The following is a 24197-nucleotide window of genomic DNA, read 5'->3' on the forward strand; positions in this document are numbered from 1 at the left end:
GTGCGCCGCAGCTGCTGAAAATGTCTAATGCTGATTGGCACATTAATGAAATCAAACAAGAAGGGACTGCTTCCACCAGGGGAAGCAGAGGGGTACAAATGGAAGTAGAAGAAAGGCTCCTGAACCTCCTTTCCACGGCTTCCCAAAAGGCAATGTATGAGGTCTCCCCAGATCCTCACCGCCACTTCCTGGCCCCCCCCACCAAGATGTCCAGGCCTCCACAGGCCCCTCCGACCTCTCCTCCAGCCTCTCTAGAAATCATTCATGGCCGAGGACCTCCCTGATCCTTATTAACCCCTTCCATGGGAATTCTGGCAAGGAGCGTGGGCCTCCCAAACAAAAGGCTTGGCCTCCCCCATTTCTTCCCCCAATCTAGCTGGACTGTAGATTGGTTGGACGGAAAGGCACCTGGCACTTACTCATCCTAAAATTCACTGTGTCCCCCCATATAACAATTTCTCGAACAGTCACTGTCTGGCAAGTGAAAGGGGCTAAAGTGCACCCCAATCATTCATGCCCCACCAAGACTCTTTGAAAATAGTGCCTGGCCCTGAAACTAGAGCCAAAGTGACATCAAAATGCACCCGTTTCATGGATGGCTGGCACCATTGTCCTGGAACAGCCGTACATTCATAGGACCAAACAAGAACTCTTGTGAAAGATGTGCAGTAGATCAGTGAGCGTCACGGTGGAGTGGCCGGCAGCTTTCACATCACTCACCTCTCTGTGGGTTCTGATTTGTTTTGGACTCATCCATGGATGTTGAACATGCGTGTAAATGGCTGTTACAAAACAGCTCGGGGTTCAGTGCATGTACAAATAAGTGTATAACATGGTTATGAATGTACTTGCATGCAAACTAGAGAGAAGCCTTCCGGGTACGGGAGGGGGCGGTGGAGTTGGAACTTATGTACATACATTTTAGTTTAGAAAAGTGAACGCATAAGATACATCCTCCAATGAAGAGATGTCATTTTGAGCCCATTAGATTTACTTTATGGGATCTAACAGGTGTTTGTGACCTAGACTGGCCACTGTGGGAGACAGGATACTGGACTTGGTGGACCTTGATCTGACCCAGCATGGCAATGCTTATGTTTTTAATCTGTGTGCTCACCAGGCCAATTACCCAAACATTTTCAAAGCAAATTTACATGCATAAGTTCACTTAGAACATGTTGGCTAAAGTTTATGTATACAAGTTACAGGCAGACTTTAGTCCTACCCACAGAGTTATTAAATTATCCTCTATATATTTATATTTTTAATCTTGTACCCCACTTGGTGTGACTCTGTGTGCCAGGAAAGCACACATACTTTATGTAATGCTGAGTGCATCATCAGTATACCGATTCATGGGACATACAAATTCTACTCATTAATCTGGTAAATCTGCTCCTTTACATTGGTTTTCTCCCATTCTATCTGTGGCTAATGTCTATAGAATAAGAGAATCAACAATTCACCTTCTTATAGAAAGCAGGGCTCTTTCTTTCGCTCTTTATGCATGGGTTTCTTGATCATTAAACATATCAAATGATATTTCATGTGCCTAAGCAGGCACTAATTGCTAGGCATTGAAGGCTATTAACACACCATTACAGCAATTACAGGTTAATTCTAGTCCATAATAGAGTCCTATCATTCTCCTGACAGTAAGTGCTGATGTAACTGCCCATGTCAGTCACAGTGAGTGTGGAGTTAGGCTGATGAGGTTAACCAAAACTTTACAATCTTCAAACTAACAGTAAATTTTAAAAGGAGCACACACACATACTCACACGAGAGAGAGAGAATCTGACACTCTATATATCTCCCACTGTAAGAGGGGCACTTTCAATTTGGGGGGGGGGGGGGGGTGGAGTGTTACAAGGGTCTACAGACTCTTCCGCCCTAAGCAGACCAATGTAACAGATTCTCCCTCCCTCCCCCTCGGTGTTCAGGGGTTACGCGTGCAAGTCTTGGCCCCAGAACTCTCATGCCCCTTTTCAGTCTCCTTATTCTGGACACGTGCAGAGGTATGTACATGCGTACTTTCGGGCTTCTTAAAATTCACGTTGCTCTCACATGGCCCACATACGCGTGCGTGAGGGCCGTTTTTGCATGGGCAATGCTTTTAAAATCTACCTGTATGTAAGTATAACATGATTTTGAAACTGGAAGAAACTTTTTCAAAAGTGATATTTGCCATTAAATGGTATTCTTTTTAAGTGAGATATACCACAGGAGAAACAAAAACCTTCACAGGAAGGAGAACTATTGGAGAGGTGCACTCCCTTGTAAATCAATGAAACTGACAGTCCCTTTTACTATCTTTAGTACCAGGTGCTGTCTCGCTGAGGCACTCTATAGCAACTTTTCAAGTCCAAGGCACACCTACATTAATATAAATGTGGGGCACACACATGGAGCAGGCTAGGAAAACACTGAAAGACTCACCAGCCTCTCTTCCAAAGTTTAAAACAAAGGGAGAGACGGAGCAGAGACACACATGAACCCATCACAATGACCTTCTCCTTCTATACTCAAGTGCAGGAGAAGGGAAAAGTTGGTATGATGCGAGAACCTGGCCTGGTTAATTACCTTGACTGCCGCATGTTGTTGCCAGTTCTCCACTGTGCTGCTCCCAACAAGAGGTCGGCACTCACTCTCCCTGTCTCACTCAGCCAGGGGATGAGACAGAGGCTGGAAGGACTCAAAGGAGGAGACTCAGGAAGGGGACTATGAGGAGGTGCTGTGTGCAATGTGTGTGCTGCACAAAGCAGTGCCCAGCTCTTCATGCCCTGCATGCTGCCAATTATTGTCACATTCCAGGCTCATGCAGTAGATGGGATTAAGAGGTAGGCATGATTACACGTGTTCTCAGAATGGATATCCTACATGCTTAAAAGCCACCGCTGCTGCAGAACCCAAGTGCTAGTCTGCATTTGAGCATCAGGCAGTAGTGGCTTTTCCGAGGCACATCTGATCAGATCTGAAGGCACAAAACTGCTCAACAACAATGAAGAATTATGTAACAGCAACTAGACTCAAGGAGGAAGCATGCAACAATCCTAGTAGGCAAGGATTAATAGATGCTATGGAGCACACACAGTAGTGAGCACAGGACAATTCCAGTGATAATCACATTGATTTTAATGAAAAAGCCATTCTAAATATTAGTTTCAAAATGAGGCCAAGACCATTTGTGCAATGCGGAGGGGGGAGGGGGGGTGCGGGGGGAGTGTCATTAGAGACTTTTATCAACTTTGTACACTATACAATAATACAATAGCATATTCAAGTTATTTAGCCATTCAGTGTCCTGAGAAAATCCAAAGACAGTTTTACATTGATTTTGTGTATTAATACTGGAGATGTGTATTTCCAGCCCAAAACACCAAGGGCATGAAACATTTCTGGAATACAGAGGCTAAGACATTTACTAATGGGTCCCTTAGCCCATCTTTTCGGTTCTCCGGTGTCCATCTGATGTGTGATTTGGATCCTCTCTGGATTTATGACAAACTGCTGGGTACAGAGAGGAGTATTTGTTACGAGCGCGCCCTCCGGCAGTTGTTATGGACCGAGGGCTGGGAGGCCTTTGGATCCTGTTACAAGCGCGGAGGCACGGTCATTTCTATAGCGGGTGGTGTGAGCCCTTGAGCCATAGCATGACCCAGGGAGGAGCCCCAAGACACACCACAGGAGGTGAGATGGTGCGAGCATGATTAACAAGAGCAGGACAAGGCTGAGGCAAGAACAGGGGTCCTAGGTCTGACCCTCTACCGGACCTGCAGGCCCCAGGATGACCAACAACGCAATGTTGATCGATGAACAGTTCTCCGACCGTTCCAAACCCTTTCGGACCTGCCACTGGGTACGGCAATAGGCAGCAGGCCGGACAGAGGACGAGGGCAGATGGAGTCCTTAGAACAGAAGACTTTGGACGAGGGCTGAAGTGAAGACATCACAGACGAGGGCTGAAGCAAAGACATCATAGACGAGGGCTGAAGCAAGACACTGTAGACGAGGGCTGAAGCAAGGGTGAAGAACTGGTTCGAGACTGCGACGCAGCGCGCCCTACACAGTCCACCAGTGGGACTGGTCGCGGACCATGCTGGGCTCGACGCGGACTCGAGGAAGCTGAAACCAGGACATGACGAAGGTCCTGAAGAGACCTGCCCTGGGACGCACCCTACACAGCCCCCCGCGGGACTGGTTGCGGACCACGCCAGGCTCAGAGCAGGTTCAAACAGAAACTTGACATGGATGGATTCTGGGTTGCAATAGGCTCTGAAGACCAGGACAAGACTGAAGCAGGATTCGATTCTCAAGGATTAAAAACAATGGATTGAAGCAGGAAGTCTTCCACAGGGTTGCGCTGCGGAGATGAGGATGGCCTTGTACCGTGAGGCGCCCTACACAGCCCACCCATGGGACTGGTCACGGACCACGACAGTGGTACGCCAGGAAGGTGGACATCTGGGAACCAAGGCATGGAAGCAGAGACGAAGGCGAGGACATCAGGAACATCGAGAGAACAGAAGACCAGAACATCAGGCACCGGGAACACGAATACATCTGATGACAGGGACAGAGGACATCAGGAACCTGAAGACAACTGAAGACCTGGACAAAGGACATCTGGAACATGGAGACGACTGAAGACCTGGACGAAGGACATCTGAAACATGGAGACAAAGCCGTCAAAGCAGAAGAAGACCACAGAGGACCTGGACCGATCAGAAGACACAGACGACTGTGGAACCCGATCGGAAGGCTAGGAACAACTGAAGAAGAGGCCCTCTTATAGGACTGAAGCAGGAAGTTGTCATCATGTACAGCCCGAGGCATATCCGGCCGCGGGGCCCTTTAAATGAAGATAAGAGGCGCGTGCCGACGCCTAAGAACAGGGCTGAAGCAGAAGAGGAAACAGCACCAGGGACAGCAGCGTCCCCCTGCTCGCAGACGCGAAGGAGCAGGGGAAGGCAGGCAGGCTACGGGACAGCCTCCAGGCTGCCGGATAAGGACCCCATCGATGACATCGTGGCTCCCTGCTGCGGAGGCTGGCCGGTGGCGGCTCCAGGCTGCGAAGAGGAGTGTCGGGGAACCGGAGTGACATCGGCAATGAGAAGAGGCTCCTGGCAGTTCAGCCCTGCAGCGCAGGGCCAAAGATGGGCGCGGCCCCCAGGCCATGGAGGACGGAGTCAGCGGCATCCTGCCACAAGAAGAGCACCGCTGGTGGCATCTGAGGTGAGAGGCCTGCTCACGGAGGGTAGCTCCGCGGGCAGGAATCGTAACAGTATTTTCATTCTGAAGGTATAAAACAGTTTTAACATTTTTGTCAACCTTAAATATTCATTGTTTGCCAAGTTTCACAAGTTCCATATTTATCTGGGATCAACATCAAGAAGAGTGGACAAGCCAGTCATCGAGGATACTCTGTGTTGCATAGCAATAATCTTTTAGCGTACAAGTGAAAAAAAAAGTCTTCATCCCACTGCTATTTCATCTTAATAAAAAGAAAGAACATACACACAAATAAATGACCCTTGAAATGAATGATTACCTAAACCATGGCATTTACAACCTTCAGAGAAGGCTTTCTAGATTAATGCCCCAGAGGATATGTGAGTTCACTGCAGGTTAACAAGGGGGCTGGAAACCTGAAAGAAGCGAGTATCTTAGGACATTTACTCCTAGGATCTACTTCCTGTGTACCCTTCTAGGATCAGGGATGTTTCCACATAGTAGAACTCTGGTAGGAGGACTGGTTTCCTACTCTGCCGTGTTCACTTCCTCAGGGCCGGAGAGAGCAGGAATTAGGCTTGTGCCAGCTAAGAAAAGTAGGCCCCTATATAAGGTTCTGATGCGATACTTAATAAGAGAAATCGTTTTCTAAATTTCCCAAATAATTTTTATTTATTTAAGAAGGCTTTACGAACGTTTTTGTTAGCAAATTCTTCAATTAAAATTGAAATGTTTATTTATATATGTTAGAAACAGATATATATATATGTTAGAAACAGATATATATCTTTTAAAAAAGATCTCAAAGATTGGTTACTCTCACAGTCGTACAATGGCTGCTCACCTAATGACAATTGAACATAATCTGTTTCATATCCACCTTCACATTCCTTTTTATGCCTGCAATCCCCTCCTTCTGTATTCCGTCCTGTCCTGCAGAAACCTTTTTCTCTTTAACGGTGTCAACCGTCTACTTCAAGTGTTGCTTACACTAATAACTATTGTTCAATGTATGGGTCAATGTATTTATTGACTTTTTAAGTTAATGTTCTGATTCATTCTCTTTACACTGTTATGAATTTAAATGTAACTGGTTTGTTATAATGTAAACCGGAGTGAAGGCTATGTCAGCTGTACCTCGGTATATAAACAAATGCTAAATAAATAAATAAATATTTAGCTTTTTTAAAATTTTGCCCAACAAAAGTAGGCCCCTTGAACATTGTAGGCCCTAGCCAAATGGCCATGCTGGCACCCCCTCTCTCCTGGTGTGCCTCTTCCCTTCCTGGAGATTTTACAGCAAAGCAACCATATTCTGACCTTCCATAATGCTTTTGGGGGTTTTTTCCCCCCTAAATTGCAAGTGGACTGGCCAAGGGAAGGATGTGGCTATTGAGTGCAAAAGAAGCTATCACAATGACCCTGACTGTCTGGAGAGATCCAAACATCTGCCCTTTCATCAAATTTAATGGTGGCCTGGAGACACTTAGCACCACATCAACCTTTCTGCTGACTGACTTAACCGAATAAGAATTCACTAACCAGATAATATTTATTTGTTTTTGTGTGTGGTGTCTTCAATGTTTGCCATGTACATAACTGGCATGGGATCTAATATTTGGGTATTTGCCAGTGGATTGGAAACAGGATGCTGAGCTTGATGGACCCTCGGTCTAACCCAGTAAGGCAACTTCTTATGTTCTTATACTGTAGTTGCTTACAATTTGATCCCAACTAACTCTTCCATGTCTGGACTCCAAACTAATGACATACAGAAAAAGATCTTGTGCTCTAGCCTGTCTTTGTGAAATCTGGGCAATTTTCAAAGTCATTTCCACAGGTTAAAGTGTTTTATGCTGAGGACTAGATTCTCTGAAAATGATCTATGCTCGCTGCATGTGACAGTAAACACATTGTGCCAGTATTCGCTTACGTTTAAGTGCAGAGGCAGGAGGCAGGGAGGGGAGACTAGTTCCACGTAGGTCTGTGCACATACTTTTTCCAATCCAATTTTCAAAGGGAAAGGTTTGCCTTTAAAAACGGACTTAAAATCTGCCAGAATAACCTATTCGCAGGCTTTGCACTTCTGCACACAGTGTGAAAGTTGCCTTCCTAGTAACCTGCCATAAAACCAAGCATCAGACATCTCTGCTTTACTGTAGCTCAGTAACAAAGGAGCACTGTAAACCGCAGGTGCAGGCAAGTGCAATTCTTTCAAAGTGACGGCCACATCCAGTGATGTGCTCTTGTCAGGAGTCTCATGCTTATCTATAAAAGCCTGCGTATTGGTTCAATAAAACATTTCATACAATCTATTTTGTTTCCTTTATCCTAAAAAAGCAGCTTGTCAGCTCAGCTGTAACCCACAATAGCCACCTGCAACTTTCTGCTGTAAGTATCTTTCTCTGTCATTGACTTCCCAGAAACTCCTGAAATGGACGAAGATGATCCACACAGCACCCTCTCTTATCATCTGCACATTTCTCTCAAGCTCAAGGTAGAATGTTTTCTGATGTGCTTTAAAAAGCAGTCCTCCTACTGTTTTATTATTAGTAGTATTATACTGCGTTTTAGACTTGCAATTCATGCAATCTTAAAGCTTTCTATTGTGTAGGTGAGCAATGCTGCTGACTGTGTGTGCTGTGGGAAAGTGGTCACATCCCGCTGCGCAGTATTTTCGCTTCTGCACTAATAATTTAAAATAAATGCTAGGATGTGAATTTCAGAAGTGCAAGAGACTTGGTTTTTGTTTCAAATTAACTCCGCTATAAATTTCATCTTGCAGTATTTGTAAACTGACATGCGGTATCACTCAAATAAAAAGATCCAGCTTTTTCTGACATTATACAATCCACCTGAAAATTGAGTTCATCTTTTTTGTCTGATATCTTATTTTTTTTTCCAAAAGAACAGGTTTAAATCTAACAGAGCATTCATTCAATTTTATTTTTCAAATAGGACTTTACAGAATATATTTGGAAACAAAGTCACATTAGAACCTGAATGCTTAATCATAGCTTTATGCCACAACTCCACCGTTGGGACTGGGTGGCTGGCATGGATCACAGATTTATACTTTGCTTATATTCTACCTAACACTGGCATTGCTCTGCTGAAATTAAGCCTGCTGCTATCTGATCACCGAGGTAAAGCTTCTTAAGGGCAGCGATGTGACTGAGGAATGAGTTCTGGAAAAGCAGGGCAACAAATCCTCTTCCATTGCTATTCTCAGTTTCTTGTGGTTTCTTACCTTTGCTACCTATTTCCATCCTCACCGGGCTGGGCACTCTATTTACAGTGTCTGAGGATATTTGGTGGTTTATAATGTCTCAGACCAAAGGTCCCATCTCCGACAGTGGCTAGTCCAGATCCTACAGAACAGGGCCCAGTCCTTCTTGTTCATAACTGGGATAAGCGCTACAAGACTAATAGTGGTTTATGGACTTTTCCAAAAACCAGAAAAAGCAGTTCTTGAGTTTGTTAGTCACAGATATTTTTAAGATCTCTCAGATTCAAGTATAATTTACATGGTCCCCCAATATGGACTGTGTTTTGTGTGAAACTGCATTGAAGGGACTGCACATCAAGGGTTTATACTAGGGACAGGTAAAAGTGTTTAGATTCTTCACATTATTTATTTAGATTTTATATTCTGCTTTTTGGCACTTCAAAGTGTACATCAAAGCAGATAACATTCAGGTACTTCCCTGAGGCAACAGAGGGTAAAGTGACTTGCCGAAGGTTGCAAGGAGCAACCGTGAGATTTGAATCCTGGGTCACAGCCCACTGCTCTAACCACTAGACTGCTCCTCCTGGATTTGTTCTTCCTTCTGGATGTATACTTGAATCTGTTTATCTGATGATACGTCTGAGAGATCTCATAAATATCTGTGACTAATAAATTCAATAATTTGGAGAAGAAGAAATTTCCTTTGCCCTACTTTTGCTAGTTTTTGTAATATTTTGAGTTGGGTTTTCACCTATCTTTGTTTTTATTTATTTATTTATTTATTTTATTTCAAAACTTTTCTATACTGTCGTTTAGTAATATTCCATCACACGGTTTACATTTAGACACGAAATAGGTTTGGTTTATAAGTTATCCACAGTGTTACGCTTGGGCTCCGGTCAGGAGGCGTGAACACCACCCAGCAGGGTGGCTCCAGGTGGAGAGAGACAGGAAGCTAGAAACAGTGTCTGGTTCCAGGCTGGGTCAAGGCAGGCAGCAATAAGCAGTGTCTAGTTCAGGCTGGGTCAGAGCAGGCGGCAAGGAGCAGAGTCTAAGTTCAGGCTGGGTCAGGGCAGGCGGCAATGAGCAGAGTCTAAGTTCAGGCTGGGTCAGGGCAGGCGGCAATGAGCAGAGTCTAAGTTCAGGCTGGGTCAGGACAGGCGGCAATGAGCAGAGTCTAAGTTCAGGCTGGGTCAGGGCAGGCGGCAATGAGCAGAGTCTAAGTTCAGGCTGGGTCAGGGCACAGTAAGCAGGGCAAGGCAGGTCAGAAGGCCCGTAGGCCACACACACACAGAAGGCCCGTAGGCCACACACCATAAGCGGGGCAAGGCAGGTCAGAAGGCCCGTAGGCCACACACACACAGAAGGCCCGTAGGCCACACACCATAAGCGGGGCAAGGCAGGTCAGAAGGCCCGTAGGCTCCACACACACAGACAGAAGGCCCGTAGGCCACACACCATAAGCAGAGCAGGGCAGGTCAGAAGGCCCGTAGGCCACACACACACAGAAGGCCCGTAGGCCACACACCATAAGCGGGGCAAGGCAGGTCAGAAGGCCTGTAGGCTCCACCTCCACACACACAGACAGAAGGCCCGTAGGCCACACACCATAAGCAGAGCAGGGCAGGTCAGAAGGCCCGTAGGCCACACACACACAGAAGGCCCGTAGGCCACACACCGTAAGCAGAGCAAGCAGGTCAGAAGGCCCGTAGGCCAGGTGAGAACAACAAGGAAGGAGGCCCGAAGGCCGCGCAAGGCAAGGCAAGGCAAGGAAAGGCCCGAAGGCCGCGCAGGGCAAGGCAAGGAAAGGCCCGAAGGCCGCGCAGGGCTAGAGCAGGGAGCCCAGGTGAGCTCGATGCCGAAGCACCGAGGCAACTGTCAGGCAGGGTTATAAGGACACACCCAGAGCACAGAGTGGACAGATAAGATGGACTGGGCCTGTCCGGAAAGCCAGCACTAGAGGGACCCCTGGTGGTGAGGCGGTTGCACTGCAGCCAAAACTGTAACACACAGTGTGCCAATATTTTACGGTTACATAGTTCAGTAATATACTGTAATTGAGAAGTGGGTTGGGGTTACCATTTATATGATTGTTGGGATAATCATATATGTGTATACTGTTTTCATTTAATATTTAATTATGAGTAAAATAATAAAATAATCTATTTTTATATATATATAGGTGACTTTCAGCTGTGTTCATTTGTTGTTATTCAGCGCCTTCACTGTGAAATGCTTTTTTAAAAAGCCAAGTTTTTAGGCTTTTTTTGAAGAGTTTTAATTCTTTCATTAGTCTTAGTTCAAGTGGTGTGTTCCATAATAATGGTCCTGCCAAAGATAGTGCTCTCTCTCTAACTTGGGTCAACTGCTGTTTTGACCGAAGGTATGGTTAGTAGAGCTTTATTGGCCGATCTGAGATTTCTTTGAGGGACATGTAATCGTAGTGCAGTGTTTAGCCAGTCGGAATTTTCGTCATTCATTAGTTTATGAATTGTGCGTAGTGTTTTAAATTGCACTCTTTGCTCTATTGGGAGCCAGTGTAAATTGGCAAGTGTTTGGGTGATATGATCTCTCCTGCCTTTTCCAGTAAGTATTCTGGCAGCTGAGTTCTGTAGTATTTGCAGTGGTCTGATTGTGGTATATGGTAATCCTAGTAAAAGTGTGTTACAGTAGTCTGTGCTAGCAAATATTAGTGCTTGTAGTACTGTATTAAAGTGTTCTTGAGTTAACAAGGGTTTTAGTCTTCTAAGTACCATTAGTTTGGCATAGCCTTCTCTTACTTTTATTGATATGTGTTGCTTAAGGCTGAGTTCTGTGTCTATAATTATTCCTAGGTTTCTAGCTTTATCAGTTAACTCCACTGATTTATCATTTTCAAGTTTGATGGGATGTTGAATTTTTACAATGTTTTTCCATTCAAGGTGTATGAATTCTGTTTTTTTCTATGTTAATTACTAGTTCCATTTGGTTTAATAGTTGTTTTATTATGTCTAGGTACAACATTGCAAAGTTCAGTGTTTTCTCAATAGATTCCTCGACTGGTAGAACTAGTTGAATGTCATTAGCATATATGTAGTGTATGATACCTAGCCCTGCCAGTAGGTGGCAGAGGGGGAGCATATAAATGTTAAATAGAGTCACTGAGAGTGCTGAGCCCTGGGGGACTCCTGTTTTTAGGTCGATCTTGTCTGATATTGTGTTTTTTATCTGTACCTGGTATGATCTATTTGAAAGATAGGATGTGAACCATTCAATTGTTTTCTTTTGTAATCCAATTTCATCCAGTCTTTTTAATAGTATGTTATGGTTTACTGTGTCAAATGCTGCGGATAGATCTAGTAGTATCAAGATGTAGTGTTTTCCGTTATCAAATCCACGTAGTATGTTATCTGTTAGAGATTAGTAATGTTCCGGTGCTATAGTGTTTTCTGAAGCCATGTTGTGATGGATAGAGTATGTTATTGTTGTCTAGATGTTCTAATTGTTCTTGTACTGCTTTTTACTTATGGATTTTCCCTCCAGGAACTTGTCCAACCCCTTTTTAAACTCAGCTATGCTAACCTCTTTCAACACATCCTCTGGCAACACATTCTACACTTTGGGGCAGATTTTAAAAGCCCTAAGCATGTAAATCCAGGAGGATTTACGTGGGTAGGGGGGGGGTTACGCACGCCGGACCTATTTTCAAAAGGCCCAGCGGCGCGCTTAAAGATCCAGAACGCGTATAAGTCCCGGGGCTTGAAAAAATGGGCAGTCCAGGGGAGGAGCGGGGTCGGGATGGTCCGGGGCGGGGAGGGGGCATGGCCAGAGGCCTCTGCAAGGCTGCTGGGCCGGTAACTTGAGAAATAAAGGTACGGGGTTTGGTTTTTTTTGGGCTGGGGGGCGGGGAAGGTGGGGGGAAAGGAAAGTTCTCTCCGAAGCCGCTCTGATTTCAGAGCGGCCTCGGAGGGAACGGGAAAAGCCAGCTGGTCTCCCTGGGGGCTCGGCGCGCGCAAGGTGCACTAGTGTGCGCCCTCTTGTGTGCGCCGATCCCTGATTTTATAACATGCGCGCGGCTGCGCACGCTTGTTATAAAATCAGGTGTACATTTGTGCACGCCGGGTAGCACGCACAAATATAGGCCGCACGTGCATATTTTAAAATCTGGCTCTTTGTGTGCTGAGTGAAAATATTCTCTGGTTTGTTTTAAACTGCTTCATGGAATGACCCCCAAGTCCTACTACTATTGGAAAGAGTACAGGACCTTTCCACACCACTCATGATTTTATAAACCTCTATCATCTCTCCTCTCAGTAGTCTTCTCCAGGCTGAACAGCCCTAACCTGTTCAGATTTTCCTTGTAGGAGAGCTGTTCTGTCCAATTTATCATTTTGGTTGCCCTTCTCTCTACCTTTTCAAGTTCTGCTATATTTTTTGAGATGGTTCTGTCTGAAGGACAGAAAACCTCCTCCCAAGACAATTGCACTCAACTAAATATACTTCTCAATGTAAACTTCAGAAATGAGGCACTCTACGGTGTTTCTGTGTATTAATTATGAAAAGAAACTTTGAATAAGTCCAATAAGGAAAATACTTTTAAGTTAGACATTATAGAGAGCTTTGCTTTTCAGTTTTAATAGTCCAGACATTAGCTATAATTTGATTCTTTGTTAAAAGAAGGAAAAGTAAAAGCAAGGAGATGGAGTCAAAGGGAGAATATGTGCCAAATATCATTTAGAGTGCTGCCAAGTGAAAGCATTTGTTCACAGGGCAAAACAAAGCAGTGCCCTCATGTGCAGTCACTGCTGATGCAACAATATTTGAGAAAATATTAAATGAGTGAATTAACAATGACATTAGTATGAGCTGCGTACATTTTCCAGGGTAGCAGCTCTACCACAGTACCTAGAGAACCTAGTCTGATTCCCCAATCCATCATTTACTGTTTAACCTCAGCCAAATCACTGCAGCCTGTGCCTACTCATTGAACTAGATTGCAAGACTTTTATACCTGCCGTGATTCCTTTCGCAAGTGAAGACTTCTACACTCTCAGGCAAAGGCAAAGAAGAAAAGCTTCTCACAGCACATTGTCCAGCTCACTGGGTGGAATATGCAAAACAGAGGCTGCACCTTTTACAGTACTGTTTCACTCAGCATTACCATTACTGCTCCACCTCCAGAAAACTTGGCCATCTTGTGTTTAAGATTGTACCTGTTCTGCTCTGATTAACTTTATATTTAGACAATTCATGCTCAGGACCACCAAGAACTGTTTCAGGCCCCAAGGCAAACAAAATGTTGAGTGAACTTCTAAGCTTCTAACTGTTGCTGAAGCCCCTTCTCGCCTTCCTTTTGCAGTCCTGCTCATGTCATGTGACTGAGACATTTCCCTTTGGAGGCCAGCAGCAGCAGCAGCAGCAGCAGCAAGAGAACGGATATGCAAATCCTTGTTAATGTTTATTAAGGTTAACCCTGTAAGCCTAATTGTAGGACCACATCAAATTAACTTTAATGATTCAGCAAAACTGCTACTAAGTTCATGCTGCCTCAGACAATAATGATGATGCCAGCTCCCTTATAGTATAAGTTGTGAGATCAAAGCTAGGAGTAGGTTGGGGGGTTGCAGTGGGGAGGGCCAGGCCTGCATCATAAGAATTAAAATAGAAACATGATGATAGAAGTAAAAGATTATACAGCCTAGCTACTCTGCCCGTCTCTACAATCCCTACCATTCCCTTAGCTTGTCCCATGCTTTCTTGAATTCAGATAATGTCCTTGTCTCATCACCTCCACCAGCAGGCTGTTCCATGTATCCAACATCCTTTCGGTAAAGAAATATTTCCTTAGTTTACTCTTTCACCCTCATCCTGTGTCCCAGAGTCTCCTTAGATGGGAACTGTGGGAGTCAAAGCTGAAACATAATTGATATGATGCCTTCTCTGCAATGGATGATATTTTGGCCTGTTTGAAGGTAAACAATCTTATGATCTCTGTCTTAGAGTCTGTGAGGAATTTGAGGAGGAAAATAAAAGAATAAAATGCATGCATTCAAAAGTTTAAAACTTGTTCCAGGACAAGAAAAGTCAGCAGCCTAAAGGCTCTGTGTGGACTTTTGTACTGAAGAGCTTGGGGATGGGTGTTAAGCAGATCCCCTCTCAGTGGATATGACCTGCATAAAGCATGCCAAGTGCACTAGAACGTTGTTTATGCCTAGAATAGTTCTCATTTGAAATGTCCGTGGATTGACATGTCATCGATCCTTGACACTACTTCACAGTACCAATGAGCTGGAGTTGCAGTACACACCAGCCACAACACTCCCTGGTCACGTCTGCAGTTAGGCTACCTACTAGGGGTGTGCATTCGGATTGACCGCATTAGTGAAACGCAACTCTTTTTTTTTTTTTACTTAAAAAATTGATTCGACATAAACGATCGGATTTCCCACATATCGAACATAGATATGTTCGATATGTGGGAAATCGCGATTGTTGAGCCAAAATAAAAATATAAACCCCCTCACCCTCCTTAATATCCCCCCCCCCCCCGACTTACCACAACTCCCTGGTGATGGAGCGGAGTGAGGACGCCATTTCTGCAATCCTTGGCGAGAAGCATGTGACGTCGGCGGCACGTCGAGTGACGCCGGCGTCACGTGATTCCCGGCTCGTTCGCGCCGGACGGCTCGTTCGGCCCAAAAAGAACTTTTGGCCAGCTTGGGGGGGTCAGGAGGCCCCCCCAAGCTGGCCAAAAGTTCTTTTTGGGCCGAACGAGCCGTCCGGCGCGAACTCGCCGGGAATCACGTGACGCCGCGTCACTCGACGTGCCACCGACGTCACATGCTTCTCGCCAAGGATTGCAGAAATGACGTCCTCACTCCTCGCTCGATCACCAGGGAGTTGTGGTAAGTCTGGGGGGGGGATTAAGGAGGGTGAGGGGGTTTAAATTTTTTTTTGCACATATGTACATATACCCAACTCATTGGATTTTTTTTATGTCCATATTGGCCGCAAGTGGGACCCCCTTTCGGACATAAAAAATATGAACATAAAATTTTGCTCTGCACATCCCTACTACCTACAATGTAATGTCTTAGTTAAACAATGTTTCTGCAGACATGGGATCCAGACCTCACAGCCAGGTTTGGTTAAGTTGTATCTTGGATTTAATAACATGTTAGTTAAAGCATGTCACTCCACAGATGTGCGATGTGAGGGGCTTGGATACCAATTTAGGTAGGGTCCTCAGGCATCTAAATAATCTGGACACTGAACACCATAAACAGGCGGGGGAGACACACAAGAGTCCATATTCAGCTGCTGAGTGGCTTAGTTAACTTAGCAGTTACACCTATCCAGCTAACTTAAGTGGGACATTGAGTGGCAGAGCAGCACTGCTGAATCTACCTGGATATCTTAGTTAGTCGGATAGGTATATCTGGCTAGTTTTACTCCAGCCCTTTGGCTGAATATCAGAGTTGTCCTGTTAACTTAACTGGCTAACTCCACTCCTCCCAGGAATGCCTATTGCCTGCCCCTATTTAACCGGCTAGATTGGGGAAGCATTTTAAACTAGTAGCTGAGCCATGTAGATGGATAACTTTTCAGTTATCTACCCCACAGTGTGCAGAGAGGAGAAGTTGTGCGGTGCAAGAAGCTGGACCCAGAAGAGAGGATGATTGGAGAGAAGAGGTGGCAGGAAGGTGCCTGCGGTGCTGGTATAACAGAGCAAGCCTTTCGTTATCTACATCTCTGCTGCTCCTGTTCTTCAGAGGTATTTTGGATATTACATGGTTAAGATGCATACCAGGAAGAAAGACAAAGAAGATTCAAAACATGATCAGAGTTACAGGATGCTCTGTTTTCTGGAAAAGGGAGAAATTCAATTGTAATAAAATACTCACAGCAGAGCTGACAAAATTCATGAAGAAAAGTAGAAGTGTATAAAAAGGTGAGAGATGCAAATACAGCTGCTAATCTAATGAGTCCGTCTTTTTTAGTCCTGAGCCTGCCTTCCTTAATGGCTGATAATATTAATAGCTGGAGCAGTCACACACACTTGTAGAGCAAGATAACAGAACATTTGGTGTGCAAAATAAGAAAATAGTTTAGCAGAATCTGCTAATTTCTTCAAAACAAAAGAAAACGGAGTCAAACAACTAAAAATTAACTGAAGTGGAAATAATCACTGGCACGTTCCAAAAATGTCATAAATGAATGCACTGAATAATACAGACGGCGGTGAGAGTTCAGCAAGGCACGGAGACGGCTCTGCATCCCTCCTTCGGGATGTATCAAGCAAACGCAGAAAGCCGCGGACGCGCGCCCCGCAGCCCTCACTCACCTGCTCGCCTGCCACCCAGCTCCGGCTTCCAGAAGTAGCGCAACTTTGGAAGGCGCCTGCCCGGCTGCTGCGCTTCAGTCTGCCGCTCTCCAGCTAAATCCTGGGGCGAAAGGCCAGGCGAAGAGCAGGATATCCCGGGCAGCGATGACCTCTGCAAAGAGATCCCAGGCACTGAGCCGAAATAAGGAGCCTCTGCAGCCTGCCCCCTTCTCTTCCCTCCTGCTGGGGGGTTTACGGGTTGCTGCTGCCACCTACTGCACATTCTCCCAGCCAAGGATTCCTCCGATTTCAACTTCCCTCCAGCAGCTTGCCCTGAGCTTCCTGCATGTGCTGCAGACTCCACCTCCTCTCCTTTCCTGTTGCCTGTTTTCTTTACTTAATTGGTCCCAAGATTTACATTACCCAATATACCTTGGCATCTCAATTAATCAGCAATGTTCTTATCGCCCAGGAATCATAAAATCTCAGGCTAATTCAGCCATGAATGCAAATTAAACTCCTTCGGCTCGGTTCTGTATTCATGCACATTCATTTCGGGCATCATAAAAACTTGAAGGAAATGGAGTTTCCTACCCTGAGATTATCTAATATTAGCAACTAGACCGGACTGGGAGAAGGCCTATTCAATCCACCAACAGAATGAAAGCATTTATCATAAAAAACAAAATCAGATGGGTGCAAGGCTGTCAGCCTTCCACATAGGGGGTTGCTATGATTAGGGGTGTAGCTCCCCCTGCTACTACTTATTATTTCTACAGCACTACACAAGGTATGCAGCACTGTACAAACACACAAAAAAGACAGTCCCTGCTCAATACAGCCTACAATCTAATAAGACAAATGTACAGTAAGGCAATGGTTAAGAAGAAAATTAGTTAATGAGGCTAAGACAATCAGGCGTAAGATTTAAAAACAGCCTCAAGAACATGGCAAGAGAGGGAGCATGACGCACCGGTTCAGGAAGGCTGTTCCAAGCACATAGCGCAGCCAAGTGGAAAGCACGGAGGCGGGAATTGGGCACAGGTAGGAGTGACTTATCCGAGGAGTGGAGTGCACCAGGACGGGTGTAGAGAGAGATAAGAGAGGAGCTGCAGAGTGAAGGCATTGTAGGTGAGAAAGAGGAGCTTGAACTGTATGTGGGAGCGGATAGGGAGTGACTTCAGAAGAGGGGTTATGTGAGCACTGAGCATAGTGATTCTGGAGAAAGATAAGCCACTCAGCTGAATACTGGGGACGAGAGGGAAGCAGATAGTACGGTTCTGAGGAGAGTGGCAGGATTGCTAGCTTCTTAAAAATATCTGCCACACCTCTGGAAACTCTGACCTCTGTTTGTCCACTCCCCCAGCATTTCAAATCATTGAAAGGGCCACGCTCCAAGAGGGACATCACCTCCTAGCCGCTCAGTGATGTGACCTGTGCTGTGCCACACCTCGGGGGGGCAGGAGGCGCCATTTCTTCCCTCACCTCAGGCAGCAAATTGCCTTGAGCCATCCCTGTGCCATGTGAGAGCCTGTGTGCCTGTGAATGTGCCTGTGTGAGAGCCTGTGTGCCTGTGAATGTGCCATGTGAGAGCCTGTGTGCCTGTGAATGTGCCTGTGTGAGAGCCTGTGTGCCTGTGAATGTGCCATGTGAGAGCCTGTGTGCCTGTGAATGTGCCTGTGTGAGAGCCTGTGTGCCTGTGAATGTGCCTGTGTGAGAGCCTGTGTGCCTGTGAATGTGCCATGTGAGAGCCTGTGTGCCTGTGAATGTGCCTGTTTGAGAGCCTGTGTGCCTGTGAATGTTACGCTCGGGCTGTGTTCTGGTGTTGTGAACACCACCCAAAAGGGTGGCTCCAGGTGGAGAGAGACAGGGATGGCTGGAAACAGTGTCTGGGTCCAGGCTGGGTCAGGGCAGGTGGCAGATAACAGTGTCAGAGTCCAGGCTGGGTCAGGGCAGGAGGCAGATAACAGTGTCAGAGTCCAGGCTGGGTCAGGGCAGGCAGCAGATAAGTGTCAGAGTCCAGCCTGGGTCAGGGTACCTAGTAGTAAGACAAAGAGCCCGAAGGTCACACACACACACACAAACGGCAGGGCAGAGGTCAGGGCAGGCAGCAGATAAGTGTCAGAGTCCAGCCTGGGTCAGGGTACCTAGTAGTAAGACAAAGAGCCCGAAGGTCACACACACACATACGGCAGAGCAGAGAGCCCAAAGGCCACACACACACACACAAACGGCAGGGCAGAGGGCCCGTAGGCCACACACGGACACAGGGCAGAGGGCCTGAAGGGGATACACGGCAGAGCAGAGGGCCCGAGGACCACACGCGCAGTAAGCAAGGCAAGGCAGGGCGGAAGGCCCGAAGACCATACACAACACAAGGTAAGGGAAAGCAGGGTAGAAGGCCCGAAGGCACACACAGCGCAAAGCAAGGCAAAGTAAGGTAGAAGGCCCGAAGGCTGCGCAAGGCAAGGAAGAAGGCCCGAAGGCCGTGCAAGGCAAGACTAGGCAAAGCAGGGTCCAAGGACCACATGCACAGCAAGCAAGGAAGGCTAGAGCAGGGAGCCCAGGCGAGCTCGATGCCGAAGCACTGAGGGAACTGTCAGGCAGGGTTATAAAGGGAAGACTAGAACATAGAGTGAACAAGGGAGATGGACTGGGTCTGTCAGGAGAGCCAGCTCTAGAGGGACCCCTGGTGGTGAGGCGGTTACACAGCAGCCATAGCCGTAACAGTGAATGTGTCTGCATGAGAGCTTGTGTGCCTGTGAATGTGTCTGCGTGAGAGCTTGTGTGCCTGTGAATGTGCCTGTGTGAGAGCCTGTGTGCCTGTGTGAGAGCTTGTGTGCCTGTGAATGTGCCTGTGTGAGAGCCTGTGTGTCTATGTGAGAGCTTGTGTGCCTGTGAATGTGTCTGTGTGAGAGCCTGTGTGCCGGTGAATGTGTCTGTGTGAGAGCTTGTGTGCCTGTGAATGTGCCTGTGTAAGAGCCTGTGTGCCTGTGAATGTGCCTGTGTGAGAGCCTGTGTGCCTGTGTGAGAGCTTGTTGCCTGTGAATGTGCCTGTGTGAGAGCCTGTGTGTCTATGTGAGAGCTTGTGTGCCTGTGAATGTGTCTGTGTGAGAGCCTGTGTGCCTGTGAATGTGCCTGTGTAAGAGCCTGTGTGCCTGTGAATGTGCCTGTGTGAGAGCCTGTGTGCCTGTGAATGTGTCTGTGTGAGAGCTTGTGTGCATGTTTGTGTGCCTGTGAGAGCCCACGTATCATATATAGGCTCTCACACACACACGCACACACACACAATGTATCTGTGAGGGAGAGGTAGTGTGTGAGAGAATGAATGTGTTATTGCGCATGTGTATGAGAGAGAAGATACAATTTGTGTGACCCTACCTCCCCCAATCCACGACAATCTCAGGGTGACTGGAAATCAGAAGATCATAGGTATGGAGAGCAAGAGATTTTTTAATCCTTATTAGTTTTAATTATTGGGTGTAATTTGATAATTTTGCTCTTTTGAAATATTACATTTGGGGGGGGAATAGAAAATGTTTTAATTATTGGATTTTTTATTCATCAAATGTTTTGAAATATTTTATTGTTGTTTGGGAAATTTGGGATATTCTTATTCATTAACTGGTTTGAAATATTTATTCTTTTTATGAATATGATTTTACTATTATGATTGATTTTATTATTTGATGTTTTATGAAGAATGGTAATGTGCCTGTTTTTCCATTGCTGCTCTGCTGGCTTGCTGTGGGTTCCAGTTCAGTTCTTCTCAGCACGTTTCTGTTAATACTTTCTGATCTCTTTATTCTATATTTGGTGAGGGTCTCTCTGTGTTCTGCGTATGTGATGGAGGTGAGGTATTTTGTTGGGATGTAATTTCTGGGAAGGGATCTTAGCATCCTGGATTCCTAATAAGAGTTTTATTGGTGTTCTAGGGCCTGGGGTGATATGTGCAGTGCTGCCTTTTCATAGATAAGGTTGTTAGGGTTGTTTTGGTATGGGAGGTTTACTACATTGTAATGGTAATCCTGTTTGTTCATGGCTTTCAGAGGGTCAAGCTCACACCCAATACACATTACAAAAAGTCTAATTCCATAGGAGCTCCAAGGGTCTTTTTTTGCAGAATTTTCTGGTTGGCACCACAGCAGTGCCTGTAAATATAATATGCAGGTTGTAAGTGATGTTTTTGCCTCAGCAGACTGTGCTCTTGAATGTTCTTTTTCATGGTTATATTTGTGTCTGTGTCTGTGTGTGTGTGTGTGGGGGGGGGGGGGGGGGGGACGGGCGTGTGTGCAAGGCTGTGGGGTTTGCCTAGGGTACCTAATGCCCTTCCCTATCCATGGGTTCCGGGGTTGGGATGGGGGGCATCAGTTTTTACAAATATAGATTGCAGGACAGAGCTGGGCTTTATTTGATGGGCCCGGGACAGACATTGAATGAATCGGGGGGGCAGCACACTAATTTTTCACACAGGGCAGCAAAAAAGTGAGCACCGGTCCTGAATGGATCCTTACCCAAGTCTGGGGTCCATCATTTCTCCATTAATTTTCAGGGACTTGACAGGATTACTGAAATGATGGTTTCCTGACAGAAATTGTATATTTATTTATTTATTTATTTATTTATTTGGTGCTTTTCATGGAACAGGGGTACAATGAACCTTAAATATTAACATAGCGAAGAGAAGCAGAAGTTACAATAAAACAGGGGTGCTGGAACTGGGGGAGAAGAAGACAAAGCATAAGTAACTCAACGGCAAGAAGAGCAATTATTTACATTGTGCTGAATGTGTAGTAATGGTTGCTATGGTGAATCAGTGAGTTTCGGGAAAGGCTTGTTTAAATAACCGAGTCTTAAGCCTTTTTCTAAAAGTCACCAGGCAGGGTTCTTGTCTGAGATCGTGGGGAATAGCATTCCATATGGTTGGTCCCGCTGTAGAGAAAGCCCGTTCTCTGGATGCTGGATGATGTGTGGATTTGGTTGAGGGGGCGTGCAGGGATCCTCTATAGGCTTCTCTGATAGGTCTGGATGAAGTGTGTAGTCTGAGTGGGAATTGAAGGTTGAGAGGGGCTTGGTTGTGGATGGTTTTGTGGATGATGGTGAGGGATTTGTGTAGAATTCTCGGGCCGTCGGCTGCCAATCATAAAGATGGCGCCGATGGCCCTTTGCCCTTACAATGTGACAGGGTATCTGTGCCATTGGCCGGACCCTGTCACATGGTAGGAGCACTGGATGGCCGGCGCCATCTTTAAAGATGGCCGCCACCATCGTAAAGATGGCGCCGCCATCCAGTGCTCCTACCATGTGACAGGGGCCGGCCAATGGCACGGATACCCTGTCACATGGTAAGGGCAAAGGGCCATTGGTGCCATCTTTATGAGTGGCAGCCAACGGCCGAGAACAGGAGATCGCTCCCAGGACCACCACTAGAGCACCAGGTAGTTTAAAAATGTTTTGGGGGGATCGGGAGGGTGGAAGAAGTTAAGGGGGTCATCTTTAAAGGGTCGGGTGGATTTTTTTTTAATCGGGCCATCGGCGCCATTTTTGAGTGGCAGTCAAAATGGCGCCGATGGCCTGAGAGCGGGAGATCGGTCCCGCGCCCCCACTGGACCACCAGGTACTGCTAAAAAGTTGTGGGGGGGAAGGTAAGGGGTCAATTTTAAAGGGTCTGGCCTCACTAAAAAAAAATTAACGATGTGAATCGGAACCGATTCCGATTCACATCTCCAGCAATCAGATTTTTTTCTCCCTCCAGCCGAACCCGATCGTTAAGACGATCGGGCGCACGATTCACATCTCTAGTATTTTGTGATCTTCAAGATAATCTGACAGTTGAGAGTTGACTAGTTTTTCCATAATCTTGGCTACAAAAGGTAGATTGGAGATAGGGCGGAAGTTATTGGGTTCCTTTGGATCCAGGTTTGGTTTTTTTAGAAGAGGTTTAAGAGAGGCGAGTTTTAGGGTGTCTGGGAAGATTCCTTGTGATAACGAGCAGTTTGTGATATCAGCCAGAGGTTTGGAGATGGTGTCAGGTACTAGCAGGAGTAGTTTTGTTGGGATTTGGTCATAGGGATGGGTAGAAAGTTTCATTTTCTTTAATAGAGTTTGAATCTCCAGGGCTGTAGTGGGTTCAAACGATTCAAGAGAGATTCCTTTGTTTGGGAGATGGTAAGTGCTAGTAGAAGAGGTGGGGCTAGGGGGCAGGAGAGTTAAGAGGTTTAATGAGCTGCCATTTATCAGTAGTATAGCTTCCTATTTCTGTTTTAATCTGTGCAATCTTAGAATTTCTTTCATTAAAATATCACCAAAAATGGATTGCTATTTAGCAGATTACATTATTCCTCCTAATGATACTACTAAACTTTTAATTTCATCGTTATGTTCCTTGTTAATAAACTCATGAAAAGTAAATATATATCTATTTGAATAATTAGGGGGTCTGCATGCTGTATCTACCTTGCTGAGCTACCCATATGCAAATGTATTTTAAGGTTTTGAATATATAAAGTGCATCCTTTCTTTTCAGTACAGACATGAAGCATTGTTATATATGTCATATTATACTTGCATGGTAGAAGCGATATAAGCTAGTCTGGGCTAGGAACAAAATTGCTTCTTTAGGGCCAGCCTCCGATTCAGTGTCATGTCATTTGGAGAAGAGCTAATTTTATGAAATGTTCAAGGAAAAACTGGGTTTCACAGTACTGACTCCATTCCAACAAGGACTGAATTACACAGTCTGGATAAACAAATATGCATGGGTGTAGCTTGCTTGTTACCGCAGTTACTACCCCGAATCAATTAAGCCTGATACTTCACTTGGAATACATATCCAGCGCAGCTCACTGCTTCAACGGCAGGGGGGAATGAAGAAAAGAGGAATTAATTCAGACGACAACCAACAAGGACTGAATGGCACAGGCTGGGTAAACAAATAAGCGTGGGTTTAGCTTGCTTATTGCAGCAGTTACTACCCCTAACTAATTAAGCTAGATACTTCACTTAGATGCAGCTCCAGCATTGCTCTCTACATCAATGGCGGGAGTGGAAGGTAACTAGAACCAAAAAATTACTAATAAGGGCCAAGAGTAACAGATAAGTATGAGAGAGAAGAAAAAAAAGTGTGAAAGCTTGCTGGGCAGACTGGATGGGCTGTTTGGTCTTCTTCTGCCGTCATTCCTATGTTTCTATTCCCTGTAGTAGCAATGCCTGTGTGGTGTTGATGATCCAAGTGTTGGGGCTCATGAAAGCTATCACAGCCTTCAAACACTTTGCAATACTGATTTTAGCAACCAGTTTATGTGCTGAGAGAGTGTCGGCCCATTTTTTCAGCATCCACAGTGTTTGATAGGAGCAAGATGTTAGACATCTGTCTCCCTGCTGCGTGGTCCAATCATGTGTCCAGCAAACAGGGTGTGAAGCCTGGCTCCAGCC

At 45.7% G+C, this 24197-nt stretch overlaps 1 protein-coding gene across 1 annotated transcript in view; it reads right to left on the reverse strand.

Moving 5' to 3' along the window:
- HTR1F (5-hydroxytryptamine receptor 1F) overlaps positions 1–17148 on the reverse strand; it is a 100466-nt gene extending 83318 nt beyond the window's left edge. The window contains exon 1 of the mRNA XM_029579245.1: positions 16785–17148. The gene's annotated coding sequence lies outside the window, so the exon portion shown is untranslated. The remainder of the gene's footprint in view (positions 1–16784) is intronic.
- Positions 17149–24197: the final 7049 nt, after the last annotated feature.

This window comes from Rhinatrema bivittatum, chromosome 15 (genome assembly GCF_901001135.1).
Source record: "Rhinatrema bivittatum chromosome 15, aRhiBiv1.1, whole genome shotgun sequence".
NCBI classification, from domain to species: Eukaryota; Metazoa; Chordata; class Amphibia; order Gymnophiona; family Rhinatrematidae; genus Rhinatrema; species Rhinatrema bivittatum.